Raw genomic sequence first — 6,547 nt, 5'->3', positions numbered from 1 at the left:
AGGGGGCCTGGAACAGCAGGTCTCTGCCAGAGCTAAGGTGGAAGCAAGTGTGTCTCCTGCCCACGCTCTTCTCACTGCTGTTCCTACGGGGGAAAGACAGCCTGGACGGATTTATCTACACCTCATTGCCTTGGAGTGTGAGATGGGTGGGGGTGAAAGCAGCCGCCGAGCAAAGTCATTGCAATGGCTGTTTTCTGCAGCGCGTTTCCCCTTCGGTGTCAATTTTCAAATGGAAAATATTTCATGTGCCACCACAAAACAGAGATACTGCAGAGTTACCGAACATTGCTCTTGAAAGCTGTCGTGAAATAAATATATATATGAGGTTATAAAAATGGGTTTTGTATAAACTGCCCTCTTTTAGCAAACATTTCACTTCCTATAATTGTGTGCGCTTTTGTTTGAACTTATCAAATATGTGATTGTTCTCCTTCTCCTTCAGGGAGATAAGAAATCCACCCTCCGGATATGCAGAATGATGTTGTTGTAATCACTCTTCAAAGGGAGATCCACAGTAAACAAATGTTGTTACCCTGTCGCCTCCGCAGCTTCTTTCGGTGAGCTGCAGAACTTCCAGAAGGCTGGGACTGAAAGAAGAGGAGAAATTTAGCTGAAAAACAAGTAGGTAATTTTCCTTTCTTCAGTCCCAGGAAAGATGAATATTTATAGGTCTGTGTAACACCACCCCAAAAATATTTTTATATAATTTTTTTCGAAGCAGAAAGTGTTTTGCCTCAGAATAGGTTGACTCTGAAATTTGCCAGCGTTGCTATAAACCAGCAAGTCTGGGAAACAAAATTATGCCTCAAGGAAGTGCGCTTGGACGAGATAACGCTATATAACTGCAACAGGGTTTCAGTGCACGAGGTACATGAGGATTTTATTGTTGCAGTTCTACCTGCCAAAATCACAGCCCCTCACCGGATCTGCTCTGCTGGCCAAACTTTTAAATGCAGACTGCAACTTATAGCTGTGTGTTTGGTTTTGGTTTTGCTTGTTTTTTTTTTTCTGCAAAGATAAAATTCCTCAAAGTGACCAGCCCTATGGAACCCACCTCTCCAGCCCGGTTCAGCAGCCCTACCCTGCAGGATTTCCTAGCCTGCCCAGTGTCTCCTTTGTCACAAGGAGACCATCTCTCAGTGACAGAGCTGACTCTCCACTCTTCCACTCCAGGCCTCCTGGGTTGAAACTCTTAACGAAGCCAGACTGCGTTAGCGTAGGTGTGGTCACTTCTTGGGCAGGGCAGGGCTAGGGCTGCTGCCTTGCTCTGCTGAGGGTTGGAGTCCTCTGGAGGGCAGATGGTTGAATGTGATAAACAGGCTCATAAGGTCCCCATGGTCTCTCACATGAGCAGATGCAAATTTCCACCCAGCGTGGAGGTGTCTGGCTAATTTCTGTGTGCTGCACACAGCTGGATGCGTGTTAGTGTGCAACAGATTTCTGCTCGCAGCTGCTTATTACTCAAGGAATTGAAAGAGCAGAGCCCAGAAGCCATGTATGGTGCAGACCCTTGTTTGTTAACAATAAAGTCTCCCACTAGAATAGATGGAAATCTGCTCTTTGATTTTGTACCCACCACCTTAGACTCATAGGAGCTGGAGACATACAGCTTCAGGTCTTGTGAAGTGCTAACGGAGTGAAATTCCAGGTTTATAAATTAGAGGTTTGACATGATTCATTGTCACATAGTTTGAATTCCTACCCAAATCTGATCTGAATTCTGAAACTTCTGAGGTTTGCTGATCCCTAATGTAAGCCTTAATTCATAAGTCAGGTTTTTAAGGTCACATTGAAGTCAGTGAAGTTACATGTTGCTTGGGTCATGGACAGTAAAAACCAGAAGGTGAATCAGATGTTACAGGACTTTCTGCATAACTACTGTGGGAAGAATCTTCTTTTTTTTTTTTTTTTTTCCCAATTTTTTGAGCTCTTTCTGACAACAGCAGCTGAAAAAGGGTTGTATAGTAAATCAGCAAGAAGTAAATATTCAGGGCTACTGCCAACACTTAACAGATTTCAGTCTCAGATGAGTGCTTGCCATATTGTGTTGCTATTCATGAACGCACTTCTCAAATGTGCTTAATCTTAACATGCTTAAAGCCACTATTAGTTTAAATGCTTTCCTGAATTTGGGCCTCAGATTTTGCACTATCTTGCCTCCAGTTCTGCTGTGTACATTTTAACCACTTCCAGGTTTCCAGATTTGAAACAAGCAACCGCTCCTTATGGTGTTTGTGCTCTATTTGAAGCAAAGAGGTAGGAGTGACACTTAAGAGTTCACCTTTGCAAAATGTGTGGCAGTGCAGGCATAACACTTTGCCCAGCTGGGGCTAAGACACATGGCAGCACCTGGGAACCACTGCATGGGAGTAAGAGCCTTCAATACTATCACGAAGGCTTTACCAAGAAGATGAATTATGAAATACTGTCTTTGAAAAAGACTTTCTGTCTTCCCTCTTCTCTAGACTTCCTCCTGAGAAGTGTTAGTAACATTGAACTTATTTACATTTGAAGTAGGATCTAACCTGGCAAAGTATTTAAGCAATGCTACACATAACCTTCGAGTTAAGCATATACATAGTGTGTATATATATATATTATTTCGCAGATTAATTATTTTGCACTTTAATTGTATTATTGATGCTGTACTCTTCATTACAAAGCTTACCTATGACTAAAACCTGTCTAATATTAAAGGTCTCGTATTCTAAATGACTGTCATTGCCCCTGCCCTCAGATCAAACTCATTCAGAAACGTAAATCCAAGTTGATTTTTCTTGCTTTGGAAACAAAGGCTCAATTGTCAGAATTGTCTATTATCTAAGGGTTTTTTTCAGAATGTACATGGATTCATGTCCCTCAGCATAGTGCATTCTTTGTTTGATTTGCATTCAATGTTTTTGATGTAGGTGATTTTTTTCTTTTCTGTGCTAAGAAAGGTAGTTTCATTTTTCATCACTTCTTTTACAAAGAATAAAATGTTTGTCTTTACAAAGTTTTCATTGAATTATAATCTGTAGCGTATTAACTATTAATTCATTGGCAGGATACTTGGAGACTACAATAGTGAAATACAAGCCTCGCCTCAGTGGAATCCGGATTTCTTCTCTGTACATTGGTTGCGTTACCTAAAGATCAACAAGTAGGAATTCTGTAAACACTTTCAAAATTAGATCAACATCTGTAGAAAATTAGCTCTAGAAAGCTTCTACACGTATGTCAGTGACAAAAGGAAGACTAGGGAAAATGGGGGGGCCTCTCTGGAAGGAAAGGGCAGACCTGGTTACCCAGGATATGGAGAAGGCTGAGGTACCCAATGACTTTTTTTGCCCCAGTATTCACCAGCGAGGGCTCTAACCACACCACCCAGGTCACAGAAGGCAAAGGCAGGGACTGGGAGAATGAGGGACCGCCCACTGTAGGAGAAGATCAGGTTTGAGACCATTTGAGGAACCCAAAGATGCACAAATCCGTGGGATCTGGTGAGATGCATCCGCGAGTTCTGAGGGAACTGGCAGATGAAGTTGTTAAGCCACTATCCATCATATTTGGGAAGCTGTGGCAATCCAGTGAAGTTCCCACTGACTGGAAAAAGGGGAAAGATAACCCCCATTTTTAAAAAGGAAGAAAAGGAAGACCCAGGGAACTACAGGCCAGTCAGTCTCGACCTGTGCCCAGCAAGATCACGGAGCAAATCCTCCTGGAAACTATGCTAAGGCACATGGAAAATAAGGAGGTGACTGGTGACAGCCAACACGGCTTCACTAAAGGCAAATCATGTCTGACAAATTTGGTGGCCTTCAATGCCAGGTTTACAGCATTGGTAGATAAGGGAAGAGCAACAGACACCATCTACCTGGAACTTGTGCAAAGCCTTTGACACCATCCCGCATGACATCCTTGTCTCTAAACTGGAGAGACATGGGTTTGATGGATGGACCACTTAGTGAATAAGGAATTTGCTGGATGTTTGCACTCAGAGTTGTAGTCAATGGCTCAATATTCAAGTGGAGACCAGTGACGAGTGGTGTTCCTCCGGGGTCAGTATTTGGACCAGGGGTCTTTAACATCTGTGTTGGCGACATGGCTAGTGGGATTGAGTGCACTCTCAGCAAGTTTGCGAATGACACCAAGCTGTGTGGAGTGGTCGACATGGTGGAGGGAAGGGATGCCATCCAGAGGGACCTGGACAGGCTTGAGAGGTGGGCCCATGCGAACCTCATGAAGTTCAACAGGGCCAAGTGCAAGGTCCTGCACATGGGTCAGGGCAATCCCAAGCACAAATGCAGGCCGGGTGGAGAATGGATTGAGAGCAGCCCTGAGGAGAAGGACTTGGAGATGTTGGTTGATGAGAAGCTGAACATGAGCCAGCAATGTATGCTTACAGACCTGAAAGCCAACTGTATCCTGGGCTGCATCAAAAGCAGTGTGGCCAGCAGGTTGAGAGACAGGATTCTGTCCCGCTACTCCACTCTGGTGAGACCCCACCTGGAGTACTGCATCCAGCTCTGGCACCCCCTACACAGGAAGGTCATGGACCTGTTGGAGCAAGTCCAGAGGAGGCCACGAAGATGATCAGAAGGCTGGAGCCACCTCTCCCATGAGGACAGGCTGAGACAGTTGTTGTGGTTCAGCCTGGAGAAGAGAAGGCTCCGGGGAGATCTTATAGCCCCTTCCAGTCCCTAAAGGGGCTACAGGAAAGCTGGGGAGGTACTCTTGATCAGGGAGTGGAGTGATAGGATGAGGGGTAATGGTTTTAAACTGAAAGAGGGGAGATTTAGATTAGATATTAGGAAGAAATTCTTTACTGTGAGGGTGGTGAGACACTGAAACAGTGATGTTTTGTAATGTTTGACAGCTTGCTGATGCTTTCCTGGATTCTAAAAGTCCATAAAAATTCCATTATTAATGTTTCTCTTTCCAATGGTATCTCTAGACACAGAATGCCTTCAAATATCTGAGTTTTTCACTTCAGTCTAGTTGCACAAAGGAGCATACAGGCACAAATATCCATCCTCAAAGAAATACCATTGCATCTATATAACCTCAGCTGTTGCACTTAAAATTTTCCTGAGAATCCTTTTGTTTTCTTGTTCTCACTTTCTTCAAATAGTTCATGCCTATTTTTGCAAAATTAGCTTGCAGAGACATTTTATTCAATATGGTCGTCTTGTCGTCCTTGTATTATAATTCTCACAAAGAAAACTGAGAAGGCAATTTTCTTTGTTATAGTAAGAGCATTTTTTCAAAGCCTGAATTTCATGTACCCTTTATGATTAGGTATGCATTGTCTTGTTTGTCTGACTATTGGCTAATACTGCAAGAAAAAAACAGAAGTACATTTTAGTATGTTTAGCTACCATTTTGAATAAAATCTAAAGCATCCAGGAATAATTAGCTGGAGTGAAAGTCAAATTGGCTGGTCATTCTTAAGAAACAACCTGTAAGAAGGATACAAGTGCACAGTGACACAGGTTCAGTTCCAGGAATCCAACATGCAAATATTTATAATGCTGTTTCACACTCATGCCCATAGTCTCCTGCTACTCTCTAAGCAGGAGATCTCTCAGGGACAATCCATGCTCAAAAGAGTTTCTGGATGCTTCCACCCACGTAAGAGTGGAAGCAGTTACAGGCGTTTGTAGTATACAAACGCACGGCCAGAAATCATTGCATGTGGCAGCTCGAAATCTACGATCTAGTTACAGTACCTGGCTAGACCTGCTATAGCCATATTACCACATGTATCAGTTACATGCCAAAATGTTCTGTCAGTTCTACCGTCCTCACAGTCATTTAACTAAGTGAAAGTATTTATGTATACCTTTGAGAAATAGGGTTTAGTTTATATAAGACTTAACTAAGAGCTGCAATAGTGAGGATGGACAGCACGTTGTTAAGTGCAGAAACCACAATCACCAGAAAGACTTTCGGTTTTATTTACTGACCCAAACCACAGGAATTCTTTCATTACTTTCTTTCTGTTCATGCAGGTACCATATCAGGATGGGCGAGCTGCCTCCAGCTAAGCAAATTAACCTGCGGAGAAACAAAACAAAATGCAAGTTAACAGGTTTCTGATTTTTGCCTATGAAAATGAGCTTCAGACCTGAGGCTGTGATCTATGTAAATTAAATGTAACCCCTCAGTATCGGAAGATAACTCCACTTGGGCTACTTAAGGACATAAACAAGGATAAAAAACCGTGCTAAGGGTCCACGCTACAACACCAGATTAAGGTACCTATTGTGTGAGAAATAATAATAATTTTACAAGCTTCTCCATTCTCCATATGTTACTTGAAATTATAAGAAACAAAGATTCTAGTGCAATGATTTCTCTCTTTCCTTTCACAGTGCTAGCCTGGAGCTGCCTTTTGCCACTTAAGTTTATTGCTTTCTTGGACTTGGATTGGTTTCCTCTGCGTGAACCAAAGATTGTACTGACCTAAATGTCACTTGAATTAATGTATTCTTGTTTCAGTCTTTATTTTTCTCTTGGAGCCACTTCTAGCTTAAATTACCTTGTATTTCAGGGCTTGAAGACA

General features: G+C 42.6%; 1 long non-coding RNA gene across 1 annotated transcript; it reads left to right on the top strand.

The window, feature by feature from the left end:
• The first annotated feature begins 562 nt into the window (after positions 1 to 562).
• On the top strand, positions 563 to 6,028 carry LOC309673142. Its single transcript, XR_014269293.1, has 3 exons — positions 563 to 621; positions 3,047 to 3,142; positions 5,994 to 6,028. It is a non-coding gene; the product is annotated as an uncharacterized lncRNA (long non-coding RNA).
• Positions 6,029 to 6,547: the final 519 nt, after the last annotated feature.

Source organism: Vanellus vanellus (genome assembly GCF_965231255.1).
Source record: "Vanellus vanellus genome assembly, chromosome: 6".
In the NCBI taxonomy this organism is placed as follows: domain Eukaryota; kingdom Metazoa; phylum Chordata; class Aves; order Charadriiformes; family Charadriidae; genus Vanellus; species Vanellus vanellus.
This window is presented reverse-complemented; position numbering and strand designations above follow the sequence as displayed.